This window comes from Artemia franciscana, chromosome 1 (genome assembly GCF_032884065.1).
Source record: "Artemia franciscana chromosome 1, ASM3288406v1, whole genome shotgun sequence".
Classification (NCBI taxonomy): Eukaryota; Metazoa; Arthropoda; class Branchiopoda; order Anostraca; family Artemiidae; genus Artemia; species Artemia franciscana.
In genome coordinates this window covers 10,567,690-10,582,671 of record NC_088863.1, presented here as the reverse complement: position 1 = coordinate 10,582,671, position 14,982 = coordinate 10,567,690, and the positions used below count along the sequence as shown (strand labels likewise).

At 37.4% G+C, this 14,982-nt stretch overlaps 1 protein-coding gene across 4 annotated transcripts in view; it reads right to left on the bottom strand.

The window, feature by feature from the left end:
- LOC136025362 (DNA polymerase iota-like) overlaps positions 1 to 14,982 on the bottom strand; it is a 51,725-nt gene that overhangs the window by 20,843 nt on the left and 15,900 nt on the right. Inside the window, exon 1 of one of the 4 annotated variants that reach the window (XR_010617079.1) lies at positions 6,034 to 6,265. The exons of the other annotated variants lie outside the window; for them this stretch is intronic. The gene's annotated coding sequence lies outside the window, so the exon portion shown is untranslated. Of the gene's footprint in view, positions 1 to 6,033; positions 6,266 to 14,982 lie in introns of those variants that run through there. 4 annotated transcript variants of the gene reach the window in all.

The window sequence follows — 14,982 nt, the reverse complement described above, 5'->3', positions numbered from 1 at the left end:
ATTATATTTGTAAACCAGTGTAATTACTTTTAAGAAGATTAAGTAGCTTAGACTAGAAATATATAAATTGAAAAATGATACAGAGAAAACTGATCAAGTGGATAGCTTCACTCACCAGGGTAGCATGACTAATAAAGATGTTGGAGATAAAAAGTAGAATAGAAAAGTAGAATTTAGCGAGTTCGGTGCTTCTGGACGTGCTAGGACGATGACAATTGGTAGGTGTGTCAGGGACGTGCACAAATCGACTTGATAAAGTCGTTTCACCGATTTGATCACCTGGAGGGGGGCTTAGGGAGAGGAAAAATTAGAAAAAACGAGGTATTTTTAACTTAAGTAAAACAGTTCAAAATAGGGATGATACCTTTTTATTGACAGTGAAATATAAAATTTCAGTGAAAATAATTTTATTTTCACTGAATTCATTGACAGTGAAATAATTTTATATTTCACTGTCAATAAAAAGGTATCATCCCTATTTTGAACTGTTTTACTTTCGTCATGGAAAGGCAGTGTGGTCTTCGAAGTTATCTATTTTTAACTTACGAGTGGGTAATCGGATCTTAATGAATTTGGATATTTAGAAAGACCTCATGTCTCAGAGCTCTTATTTTAAATCCCAACCGGCATTAAACCTCTGAGTTTCCTTTTAAATTAATCTATTGACTCTTAGAATTTTGCTAGAGGTCATGCCATATGAGCTCTTGGCTCTTCCGACCTCGTCACAAGTGCCATATGAGCTTTTAGCTCTTGTCTTCAGAGTTAACAAAAAATTTTGCAAGAGAAGGAAGATAAGACTGCGAAGTAAGATCAGCATAAGCCATGATCACGACTCGATCATGGCTCTGAAACGTTGGCACTGAGAAAGGCTAAAGAAGAGTCTTTAAATGTTTCCCAGAGGCATTGTTCAAGGATAGTTGCTGGTACCAGGGTTGCCAACTAGTACAATTTTTGTGTGAAATACACATCTTTTTTACCTCAGAGAGGATGCGGAAGAGTGAAAATCTCTCTTTTGAGTGTTATTTTTCATTCGCTTTGAACGCCACTAGTTGGCAACTTCGTCCAGAAATATAATCAACCCAAGGAACAGGGTTACCAGCTTGCACACTTTTCATTTGAAATGCACACTCTTACACTAGCAGCGCCAAACGTGCACATGCAAATTTTTTGATTAGCACTCTTTTTGAGTGAAAATCCTTCGTTTTTGGCCTTGATTTCCACTCTTTTTGGACTTCAGCGGTTGGCAACCCTGGCTTGTACTTGTCTCACTGAACGGGTATAAAAAGATAAGCTATGCGAAAACCATGATTCGAACCTATTTTCTAGGGCTGTAATAGAAAATATGTTAGCATGGCTAGGCCACGTCTCATGGATCAAGGATAACATATTGCCCAAGACTATACTTTATGTCCGTCCATCTGGACCCAAACAAAATATAGGTCGTCCACGAATAGACTGGCGGAAAGAAGTTATAAGAAAGGATTTTTAGGCAACAAGACCTTCATGGGAGATGGCAAAGACTGAGGGGTACTTGAACTGAACGAAACACACTCAAGAACTACGCTTATGTTACATCTGAGAAGACCGGTTTCATAGCCATAAAGACAGTTGTCAAGTGAAAGAAAAGAAAGGGAAATATAATTTGGGCTATACAAGGGGGTGGGGTAAAGTGTAGCGGGCCTGCATGCAAAGTGTGTTAGCTACAATCGTTCTGCATATTATGAACTAAGAAATGAATTCCAACTTCACACTATCTAAATACATTACATCCCTCCCCCTAATGTGCCATTATATAGCCCAAATTATGTATTCTGTCACTTGTCTTTGGGACTATGAAACCGGTTTTCTAAATACATTATCTAAATTATTTCCCTCCCCCCTAACGTGCAATTATATAGCCCAAATTATATATTTTGTCACTTGTCTTTAGGGCTATGAAACCGGTTTTCTACATACATTATCTAAATAATTTACCTGCCTCCCCCTAAAGTGCAATTGTATAGCCCAAGTAATGTATTCTGTCACTTGTCTTTATTTATTTATTTTCTTTATTTCCCTCAAAAAATGAGGAGTACGTTACAATATAATATAAAGAAAAAACAACTGATAACACTTACAATCAAAATCTATCAAATATTGATCGAACACTTAAAAAAAAAAAAAAAAAAAAAAAAAAAAAAAAAAAAAAAAAAAAAAAAAAAAAACACTTGCTAAATAGATTAGCCTATAAATCATGAAGAGCCAGAACTGTTACTAAAAAACGGAAATAAATTGTGGCCTAAAAGGCTAATTTTCGCCCTATCTTCAAATGCTTTATATTTTTTCTTTATACAGACTACAGGATCCTTCAAATTAAGCTTTAAAACAATCTCAGTGTTACTAAAAGAAAGGGGGAAACCAAGTAAAAATTTATAAAATTTAAAATAAGCAACTTTAATGGGCGAAAGATCAGAAGGTCTGAAATTTCGGAAGAGGAGGGACGGGAACAATACGTGAGGCAGAGCAACAGCGCTATACATACGACCAAGGACGTCCCGACGGTAAAGACCCCGAAAACGAATTAAAAGACCAAATGCCTTGCGTAGTTTCATCTGAACATGCTGAACCAGGACTGGTTTGAAATCTCTTTTCGAAGCAGCATAAGGTAATCCCAAATAAGTGACTATTGGCGACGACTGAAAAATAACACCATTGCCGCAATCGAGAGTCGCCCTGACATTATCCTCTAAACAAATTTACAACAAAAAATTGACATTTTTCAAAACTGATAGAAAGGCCCAAACCTTTTAAACAATTAATTAAAATATTAAAATTAGAAACAAGACTAGACTTGGACCGGCTTAGAAGGATAATGTCATCAGCATATGCAATGTAAGACAGATTTCGAGATAATGAAACAAACGAGCAGGAAAGAGAATTAAGGGCAGTAGTTAAACAAGAATTGAATATATAAGGAGAAATAATTCCTCCTTGTCTAATTCCTCTACCCACTTGAATTAATTTGGACTGAGATGAAGACGAACTCGGACAGATACGGATCTTTAAACCAGAATACCAAGAGCGAAGGACTCGTATGACAGGTAGGGACAATCCAGCATGGATTAAAGTGAGCAGAGCGGATGCATGAGAAATGTTATCAAAGACCCCTTTGATATCAATCAAGAGGGCGTATAGCGGTTGACCAGAGATTCTCGCTTCTTCAATAACTTTGCTGAAAGATGCATGGGCATGGTCACATCCCAAACCTCTCTTGAAACCAACTTGATTAGAACCAGTGTCAAGAATTTCAAGAAGATCCTTCAAACACAACTCAAACACTTTCCCAATCATAGAACCCCTAGTAATTGGCCTCCAGGAACTACAAGATGACAAGTCTTTTTTCCCGCTCTTAGGAATAGGCGTAACTATGCCAATATAGAATGACGATGGTACTAAACCAGTAGTAAGTAAAAGGTTGAAAAATGCCAGTAGAGTAATAAGAAAAGAAGAAGGAGCAAGTTTGAGGTGATTAGCAAATAAGCCATCATGATCCTTAGCCGACTGCGCCTTTAACGTTTTGATTGCTCCACGTAACATATCCTCAGAAATCCTGTAATCAGTTGAAAAATTCTTCAACCTTTCATCTAATTGCAACACAACACCCTTGATGTGCAATTCTGTCACATGTCTTTGGGGCTATGAAACCGGTTTTCTAAATACACTATCTATATATATTACCTCCCTCCCCTAATGTGCAATTATGTAGCCCAAATTATATATTCTGTCACTTGTCTATAGGGCTATGAAACCGGTTTTCTAAATACATTACCTTCCTTTCCCTAATGTGCAACTATATAGCCCAAATTATATATTCTGTCACTTTCTTTGGGGCTATGAAACCGGTTTTCTAAATACATTATCTAAATACGTTACCTTTCTCTCCCTAATGTGCAATTATATAGCCCAAATTATATATTCTGTCACTTGTCTTTGGGGCTACAAAACGGTTTTCTAAATACCATTACCTTACTCTCCCTAATGTGCAACTATATAGTCCAAATTATATATTCTGTCACTTGTCTTTGAGGCTATGAAATCGGTTTTCTAAATACACTATCTAAATACATTACCTTCCTTCCCCTAACGTGCAATTATATACCCAGAATTATATATTCTGTCACTTGTCTTTGGGGTTACGAAACCGGTTTTCTAAATGCATTATCTAAATACATTACCTTCGTCTCTCTAATGTGCAATTATGTAGCCCAAATTATATATTCTGTCATTTGTCTTTGGGGCAATGAAACCGGTTTTCTAATATTTAACTTAAGCGTAATTCTTGAGTTTGTTTTGTTTAATAAACAAGTACTGACCGAAGTTTTGAATATATCGGGGTAGAGGAAGAGCAGACACAGTTTTGTTGGCCTCAGGTGACTTGGTACTATAATGAGTTGTTAGTAGTAGTAGGCTAATAGATGTGAATCTAGTATTTTTTCAAATTCTACCTTCAATACAAATCGATACAGATTGTAAAATATTTCTGCTTGGACTTGCAAAATTAAGCCTCAATGGAATTAGCACCTCCCTTAGTACCTCTACAAGCCTGTTGAACTGGCCAGTATGACAGTATTTGACAAGCACATGCTGCCCTCTTCTCTATTATAAAGAGTAGGGGGCTGAGATGTGTATCAGTTTCCTTATTTGTAGGATATTACTTATTTATGATACTGCTTTCTAATTTCCTCTGGAATCAAAAGCTTTTTTTATTAATTTAATAGGATTAAGAGCTACAAAGTTTAACTTCTTCTTTCGGACTGTAATCGGCAGACGTGCTCACAAAGTATTTGAAAATAGGCAGAGTAGATATTGCCAGTAGATTATCCAAGAGATTACCCAAGGTGATTATATAATAAATTATCCAAGGGGCCGATAAATTAGTTCACTTTTTAAAGTATTTGGAACTAAACTCATAACCCAGCGCTTTTAACATCTGAACTTTGTGGAGCTTATAGTTGTAATTTTGACTTATTTTTTCGCTCAAAAATAAAGAAAATTTTATTCTACAATGACAACCGAATTTCTGAAAATCAAAATTGAATCAAAATCTGAATCTGAATCAAAAACTGAAAATCAAACTGAAAATCAACATGCCTACTTTAATCCAGCAAAAGGATACAACTTTAAATATTTCTAGCTGGCATCTGTTTATTTTCTAATACAGTTTCAAAATTTACAAATCCTTAAAGAAACTGGTTGTGAACGAATGAGCAAAATGATGGAAAATGTCATCATGACACTTCGCCAAAACCGCACAAAAACGCAACAAAAAGCAAAATGTCTTTTCAACATCCGTAACGTGTTCACTGCAATGCCAGCAAAAAGTGAAAAATGTCAACATGTAACCCTTAATCACAAACACTTCAAACAAAAACCTTATATAATTAGATATACTCAAAACAATACAAATTGCACAATTGTGATATAAATACGAACAATCCCTGAACATTTTCCCCATGGAAATATAACAAAAATTTCACAACCAGAAGAACATTCCATTTATTACCTTCAAAGGAAAAAGAGAAAAATACCTAGTCTTCCCCCCAAGCCTCATCCCCATCTAGCAACCGTAGCTTCGTTCAAACTAAAACAAATTAACATTTTGTTGGTACAAGCCTAGGAATGGGGCTATTGAGAAGAAAAGATGCTAACAAAACAATTCTTACTTTAAAATATGCATATAGATTGTAGCTAACACATTTTGAATATGCTTCTGCTACATTTTACCCCTCTAACACCCCCCCCTCCCTACTGTACAAATATATAGCTCAAATTATATATTTTCCACGCGTTTCCATGTTTCTTGATTTCGTAGTTTCAATTCAATTTACGAGTAAAAAGGGATAAGGGGGTTGGAGGTAAAGCCTAGTTGAAACGCATTCAACATGTGTTAACTACAATTTTTTTCATATTATGAAGTAATAACTATTTTCTTAACATGTTTTCTTCTCAATAGCTCCAATTATAGGCTTATGCCCTTTTCTTTAAACTGCTTACCTTTTTATCAAGAAAGTATCAATTTTTATCAAAAGTCAGAAAAGCACCGGAATTGCGTTCGAATCAAACTGGATCAGACTTATCATTTAGAAGATGGAACTACTTTAGAGCCAAAAATAGCCTACAGCTAGGGAATAGTCCTGGGATGAGAGTAACCCAATCGCAAGAAAAACACTTTCTCCATATTCGTAGGGAATTTTGCGTAGGTAGTGATGAAACAAGGGCGATCATCTTGTCTCTCGAAAGCTGCTTCCGCCTGTGAAATCATTTATACAAGCAAAGCTTTATCCAACATTAGAATCTTTTCTGAAATGGATCGAATCAAAACAGAGGGTATGCTCCAGAAGACAATTGTCATTAGTTATAGCTATTTATTTGCTATTATTAAACCTCCAAAACATCAGATAATATACAAAAATGGCCTATTCTTTGTATTATAATTGGAAAAATGACTAAGATGCAAAAATATGTGATGAAGTTAATAAAGAGGATAATTTTTCAAACTATATTGGCCTCCCATAAGATAAAGAAGAAACCTTCAAAAACGGGGTTTTTAAGGGCCAAACGAAAATACTGAAAAAACACAAAATAAATATTTCGAAAGGACAACCGCCTCTCTTCTTCAGCGCGAACAAAAAATAATATTTACGGAAAATGCCAAAAAAGGCCAAGAAAAAGAAAAACGCAACGTGAAAAACATAAAAAAAAAACAATGATAAACTAAAATTAAGTGATAAATAAAATTCAATAAAAGCCAAAACTAGAAGAATTAAAACCAAATATACAAAAAACAAAAAAAGTTAGTCATGCATCAATATCCACGATTTGCATAAAGTCGTTCGGTAGTATCCTTCCATGGCAGTTCGAGCTTTTCTGGATTTTTGTTTATCAAAATACTAAAAAGGCATTTTTCATTGAAAATGTTAATTTAAAAGTAGAGAAAAAACTAAACAAATTGAACAACAAATCTTTAGTCATCTCCTCAGTACTGAGTCCACTATTCATTACGGGCTTCAACCAGGTCGTTTGGCACATTCCCAGGTGGCGGAAGGGAAACCCCCAACAGATATATAGGGACCTGGAGACAGAGACCAGGAGGGCATTTTTACCAGTGAGTCCATAATAGAAACTGGGGCACCCTCGCACGGGGCCCGGAAATACAGGCGGAGGAGGAAGAAGGTTGGCCAACAATGAAGGACCCACTGGTGTGTAGACACGTCTTATGATTTACAAACCTTCTCCCAAAATAGGTTAAATTGCATTTTGACGCAGGACACCATCGTGGAAAGATCCTCCGTAGGAGGACAACTGCAGTAGGGCGTAAAATCCATATCTACGAAACAACGGCTTCTCCAAAAGGCTGCTTCGATCCTTCCGGGGTACCCACAAAACTGGCTACCTTGCGGTCAACTCTATTCCAACTTGAGGATTGGCCCTCCTCGAAAAAATTATAGACTAGTGACCGACACAGCATTCACACAGGATTCTAATTAATGAATACTTCTTCCAGGCTTAGTTTGTTTTGATCGGCGTTTTCAGGCTAAAAATCTCTTCCTAGCAGATTTATCTACTATAGCGTGCTTCCTGTAGCAGCATAATATTTGTAGGAATGAACATAAATGAATCGGAGGTAATTGGCTTGAGATTGTCAGTGCAAAGGAGCCAGTAATGGGGGAGAGAGCTTATTACCCTCTGATTACTATTGACTCCTAAAAAAGGAGCTAAACTTTTTATTTAAAATCAAATGAGTTTCTTCCAAAGTTTATTCGACCATCCCTTCCATATAAACTTATATGCTAGCATTGGGCAACTTGCATAACTTACAACCCTTGCCCTGGGGGCTGCGAAAGTTTTATCAACCCAGAAGGCATAGTTATTTGAACTTTGGACTATTTTGAACAAAATGGTTATATTCAAATTTTATATAGGATGAAATATATATATATAGGACGCATTTATATAGGAAAAAAGGGTGCGGGGTGCTGGTTGCCCTCCGATCACATTTGGCTTTTAAAACCTGCACTAAAAATGTTGATTTCCAATCGAATGAGCCCCCTATGAAGTTTATACGACCACCCCTTCTATAAGAATCATATATGCCTCCGGGGAATAACACAACTTTTGCCCCGGGCGTTTAGGGGTTTTGTCAACCATGGAGGCATTGTTATATGATATTTGAGCTAACTCACATGAGAAAAGAGCGCGTAGTGGAGGGGGGAGCTTGTTGCCCACCGATCACTTTTGACTCTTAAAATAGACACTAGAAATTCTGATTTCAAATCAAATGAGTTCCTTCTAAAGTTTATACGACCACTCCTTCCATAAGAACCTTAAATGCTAACAACAGGCAACTGATAGCCCTTATCCTGAGGGCTGTGGATGGTTTGACGTCCCCAAGACATATTTACGGGACCTTTTTAACCATTTAGAACAAAATGGTTATCTCAAAATTTTGACTGATTACACTTGGGAAAAAAGACTATAGGGCTAGTTGCTTTCCAATCCCTTTTGACTTTTAAAAACGCCACTAGAACTGAGAACTTCCGATTCACCATCGAATGAGCCCCCTCGGAAGTGTACACGACCACTCCTTCCGCAATAACATTATATACCCCCGTGGCATAACTTACAACACTTGCCCCAGGCTCTGGGGGGTTGTTTTAGCCTCAGAATCCTTATTTATGATCTTAGGACAATTTTGAACAAAATAGCTGTCTCAAAATTTCGATCAGATGCATTTGGGGGGAGGGGGGGCTAGTAGCCTTTTGGTCACTTTTGACTCTTAAAAAAGAGCACTAAGAACTTTCAATTTACAATCAAATGAACCTCAACCAAAGTTTATACAACCACCCCTTCCATAAAAACCTTAAAGGCCCACAGGGCGAAAATTACAACCCTTGCTCCCAGGCTCTGGGAGTTGTGTAAACCCAAATGCATTGTTATATGATACTTCGGACTATTTTGAATAAAATGTCTATTTCAGAATTTCGATCAGATTTACCTAGGGATAAGAGATTTGTAGAGATTTACATCATTTATCTCATTCACAGAGAAAAGCCTCTGGGAAAAAACGTGATATTTTTTTTTTACTTCTCTTTAATAAACTTCTTTTCGGAAAGTTTTTTTTTATTAATTTCTGTTCCTTTTTTATTTTTGGTTTAATTTTAGCCAAAGTTTTGGTTAATATAATGAACATTTCTCCAGTTTTTCATGTCTCTAACGTAAGAATCAAAATATATAATTCATTTTTAATAGTTAATGGCTTTCAATTTATTTCAATACCCCCTTAAATTCCCTGAAAGTTTCAACTAGATGCCATTAGCCGGCCCTGAGAAATTGCAGATACGGCCTTCTGACAAACCTAAATGTACACAATATCTTTTGATTGAATATTCTGATCCTTAGCCGCTCCTATGGTATTGCAGATATGCTCAGATGATAACAAGGATGCACTTGGCGCCTTTTTTGGAAAAGAAAAAATCCCCTTAACAATTCTCTGAAAGTAGTCAAAAGTAAATATAGTGCCAGTTGCAAGCAGTCCAAGTCAGATTCGTATTTGCAGCCGCATTATTAGTAGTGGTAGCCTTGAAATTTTCAAAGTAATACCCTTACCCGTTCCTAAAATATTGCAGATGTGTCTTTCACAACATGGATGCAGGTAGTACCTTTTTATTTAGCTTACCATACCCCTCAAAATTCCGCGAAATTTCACCTCAATACCCTTAGTCTTTTCGGACGCACACATGATAAAAAAATTCCTCCCATTTTTATCCTTTGCCCAGGGGTTATAGGGGCACTTGATTTCCAATCAAATGAGCGTCCTCCATAGTTTATACGACCACTCCTTCCATAGAAACCCTAGATGCCCCGAGGCATTATTTTCAATCCTTGTTATGGGCTCTTGGGGGTTGTGTCAACCCCAGAGGCACTGTTATACGATATTTAGACTATTTTTAACAAAATTAATATCTTAAAATTTTGATTGGACGCATTTGGGAAAAACAGGGTGGAGCGGCTACTTGCCCTCCGACCATTTGTGACTCTTAAAAAGGAACTAGAACTCAATTTTCAATCAAATGAACCTTCTCCAAAGTTTATATGATATACCTTCAATAAAAACCTTATATGCCTTCAATATAAACCTTATATACCTCCGTGCTATAACTTACAACCCCTGTCCCCTGGTTATGGAGGTGTGTCTCAATCCTGGAGGCATTCTTATATGATCTTTGAAGAATTTTGAACAAAACAATAATCTCAAAATTTTTATCGGATACACTTGGGGGAAGGAGGGCGTGGGGGGGGGGCTAGTTGCCCTTTGATCCCTATTGACTCATAAAAAGAGAAATATAACTTTCAATTTCAATTCGAACGAGCCTCCTCATAGGTTCATATAACCAACCTTTCTATAGAAATTTTCCAGGACCTACACTCTTTCTGAGAAAACTAGGGGAGGAAAGGGGGCTTTTTGACCTCCAGTCAAAAGCTTCATGTGTCCTTGGGATATAACTGTCGACCCTTTCCTCTAGGCTCTGAGGGTTTATGTGAACCCCAGGGGTATTGTTATAAAATCTTTGGACTTTTGAACAAAATGGCGACCACAAAATTTTCATGGCATACATTTGTAGAAGAGAGCGCGGGGAGGTGGAGCTATTGAACCTTCTATCAAAAGCTTCATATGCGCTCAGGGCATAACTTACAGCCCTTTCCTCTGGGCTCTGGGGAATTATGTCAACCACGGAGGCATTGTTATATGATCTGGGAACTATTTTGAACAAAAGTTTTTTCTCAAAATTTTTGTCTAAAGCGTTTGTGGAAAGAAGGGTGTGAAGGGGGTGGGCTAGATATCCTCCGATCACATTTTACTCTTAAAAAGGGAACGAAAATTCTGAAACTTTCTATTTCAAATCAAATGACCCTCTTCCAAAGATTATATAACGACCCTTTCCATTAAAAACCTTGTACGATAACAATGGGCAACTAGCATAACTTATAGCCAATACCCTGGGGCTGTAAACACTGAGGGCATAGTTATTTTGCCTTTAGACTATTTTAAACAAACTCACAATCTCAAAATTTCCGTGAGATCGATTTGAGGTAAAAGGGTGTAAGAGTAATAGGAACTATAACTTTCAATTTCCAATCTAGCAAACATCCTCCAAAGTTTATACGATCACACCTTCCATAAAAACCTTATATGCTCTCTGGGCATAACTTGCAACTCTTGCCCCGGGCCCTGGAGGTTGTGTCGACCCTAGAGTCATTATATCATGACATTTGGACAATTCTGAAAAAAATGGCCATTGCCCCTCACCTGCAAACATTGCCCCTGGGCTCTGGGAGGCTGTGTCAACCCAGGAGACATATCATATTTGGACTATTTTGAACAAAATAACTACCTCAAAATTTCAATCAGACATATTTGGAGAAAAGGAAACGTGAGGGAGGGGGCTAGTTGTCCTTTGATATTTTTTACTTTCAAAAAGGGAAATAGAATTTTCGATGTCCAATCAAATAAGCCTCATCCAATTTTTATATGATCACACCCTCCATAAAAAAAAACGTTATACCCCTCAGTGCATAACTTACCACCTTCGCCTTTGGGCTCAGGGAAGCTGCGTTAATCCTGGATGCATTGTTATATGATCTTTGGTCTTTTTTTGTACAAAATGACTTTCTCAAAATTTCTATCAGATGCATTTAGTAGAAAGAGGGCATAAGGGAGGGGGAGGGGCAAGTTACACTCCGATCACTTTTGGCTCTTAAAAAGGGAAGTAGAACCATCAATTTCCAATCAATGAGCCGCTTCAAAGATTCATACATCCACCCCTTCAATAAAAACCTTATATGTCCCTGGGGGAAAACTTAGAATCCCTGCCTCCAGGCTCTGGGGCATTGTGTCAGCCCTGGGGGCATTATTATAGGATATTTGGACCATTTTGAACAAAAAGCCTACCTCAAAATTTCGACCAGATGTATTTGGGAAAAAATGGACCTGAAGGGTTACCTGGCCTCCAATCACTTTTGATTCTAAAAAGGAACTGGAAATCAATTTTAAATCAAATGAGCCTCCTCCAAAGTCTATATGATCACTCCTTCAATAAAACCTCATATACCTCCGGGTTATAACTTACAAACCTTGCCTCCCCTCGGTTCTGGGGGGGGGTGTCAATCCTGGAGGCATTGTTATATGATATATGGACAATTTTGAACAAAACAACGATCTCAAAATTTTGATCAGATGCATTTAGGGGTTGGGGGATAGTTGCCATGCGATCACTCTTGGCTAGTAAAAAGGGAATTGTAACTTTCATTTTCAAATCGTATCAGCCTCCTCATAGGTTTATATAACCACCCAAAGAAACTTACATGCCACCGGGGCGCAAATTACAATCGTTGCCTCCGGACTCTAGGCGATTGTGTTAACCCTGGAGACATTGTTATAAGATTTTTGAATTTTTTTGAACAAATTGTTTACCTCAAAATTTTGATAAGATGTATATGGAGAAAAGAGGGCGGATGGAGAGGGGCTAGTTGCCCTTCGATTACTTTTGACTCTTAAAAAGGGAACTAGAACTTTCAAATTCCAATCATATTAGCTTCCTAAAAAATCTATACGACCACCCTTTCCATAAAAACCTTATATACCCCCTAGGCATAACTTAAATCACTTGCTCCGGGCTCTTGGGTTGTGCCGGCCCTGGGACATTATTATATGACCTTTGGACTACTTTAAACAAAGTGACTATCTCAGGATTTTTATCAGGTGTATTTGGATATAAGAGGTCATGGAAGGGCAGCTAGTTGCCCTCCAATCACTTTTGACCTTAAAAATGGGACAAGAACGTCCGACTTCCAATCGAAAGAGCCCGCACCAAAATTTATACCACTACTCCTTCAGTATGAAATGCTTTTGGGAATAAAAATTAAATAAATAATAAAAATTAAACATTAAAGTTTTAACTACAGGCAACTCTATAGCGTTGCCTCTAATCACCATCTGGATTGAAACTGCTACTACTACTACTACTATTAACAAGTCACCGCAGCGCAAAGCCGCCTGAGGCCAACAAGCTACGCACGCTCCTCTTCCATCCCAATCTATTCAAAGTCTCACTCCTTACACCCTCCCAAGAAGTTCCCATTTCCTTTAAATCTTTCTTTATGACATCTTCCAACCCCAAACGAGGACGACCTACTTTCCGTTTAGCCCTAGACAGTTGGCCAATAAGGGCAATCTCCGGCAATCTGTCATCATTCATCCAACGAACGTTTCCTAACCATCTCAACCTTTCTTTCATTATAGCCCTAAAACGGGATTGAACCACACTTTTCGTACAGCCTACTACTTGAAATACGATCAGTCAGCCGGGTACTTAGAACAATCCAAAGGCAATTTCTCTGGAAAACATCTAGTAAATCTTCATCCGCTTTTCGGAGCGCCTATGCTTCGGAGTCTTATTTGATAACTGTAATCAATGCACCTTCCGTTATTCTAATCTTGGTTTGCAGACTTATCTTCCTATTCTTCAAAACTTTTTTTAATTCTGAAAAAACACCCTGAGCCTTGGCTATTCTACTTTTAACATTTTCACTGCTCCAACCGTCTTTACTAATAATACTACCAAGGTAAGCGAAGCTGTCCACCTGACCAATCTTTTCGTTACCCAACGTCACCTTTTCATCTTCACTTATTCCTAGCCTTAGTGACTTAGTCTTCTTAACATTAATTTTCAAACCTATTCTAGCACCCTGGACTCGCGAAACCTCTAAGAGTTCGTTCATTTTGCTCACACTTTCATCTAGGATGCTTAAATCATCAGCAGAATAAAAACAATGATTTTGGATGCCACCTAATTGGATCTTACGTCTGATTCATACATGACAATCCGGATTTTCTACGATTTTTCTTTCGGTTATTACAATATTATGAAGCTTACAAGACATACGCAAATTCTACAGTGTTGTCACGATGAACTGTAAAAAAATACAAGTGGAAAATAATTCGGTAAGTTTGACAAAACTGTCTGTTCGCGCCGATGTCGCACTGTTTCCACCTAGAATAATCTCTTTGGAATGAAGAAACACAAAAACATTTTGAGTAAAAATGGAAAGAGGGACGGAAAAATGGAACACAAACACAATGAAAACAGCTATTTCATGTTGTTTAGCCAACACAAACTTACCAATAATACTAGATGAACCACGACATTTCCAAATAATAAGTTAAAATCGATTGGGGATTTTCTACAGATTTTTTGTTTTGGTAGACCCTTCTGCAATGGAAAATGTATGTCAAGATAAGACGGAGTAATAACCAAGGATGTCAATTAGGAAACAGAGGGAGGTGGGCGTTTGACTCCTTCAGAATAGATTTTGAAAGACATCGATTTTTAGCATCTTCAGCAAAAATGCACTGTTCTTGGTATTTTCACGGAAAAAAAAGAAAACTTGTAGTACCTGACCACACTAAGAACTAGATAGGCTTGGGCCTACACCCATTCCTTACTGGAGTCCCAGTTAAGCTAATAAAAATCGGAAAAAAACAGTAAGAAATGAGTTTGTGGTAGGTTGTGACGTGTGTCGGTTCCTAGACTAGATCGGTTCCTAGATCTTTGCAGTATCATTTTATCAATTCAAAACACTCTCTGTGGAGCTCAAAAAACCTGGTATAATGAATTTGACAAGAGGAAAGTTCTGCAAAATTCTGCAGCCCTTAGGAAACATGCACCTTGTTAAGTTTGTCCCATGTTCAAAGCAACAAAAATAAACCTGCATTATGTGGGCCAATATGTTCCTTTGAGTTTTGCAGCATCAAATTCACCATTTTTGAGTCGGAATCTAAAAATATTCTTATTTCATTCACTATTTTCATCCTTAATCCTCTTTTTATCTAGTCTATCGGCATAATAAACTGCAACTTTTTTCATAACCAATAGCCTATTAAAA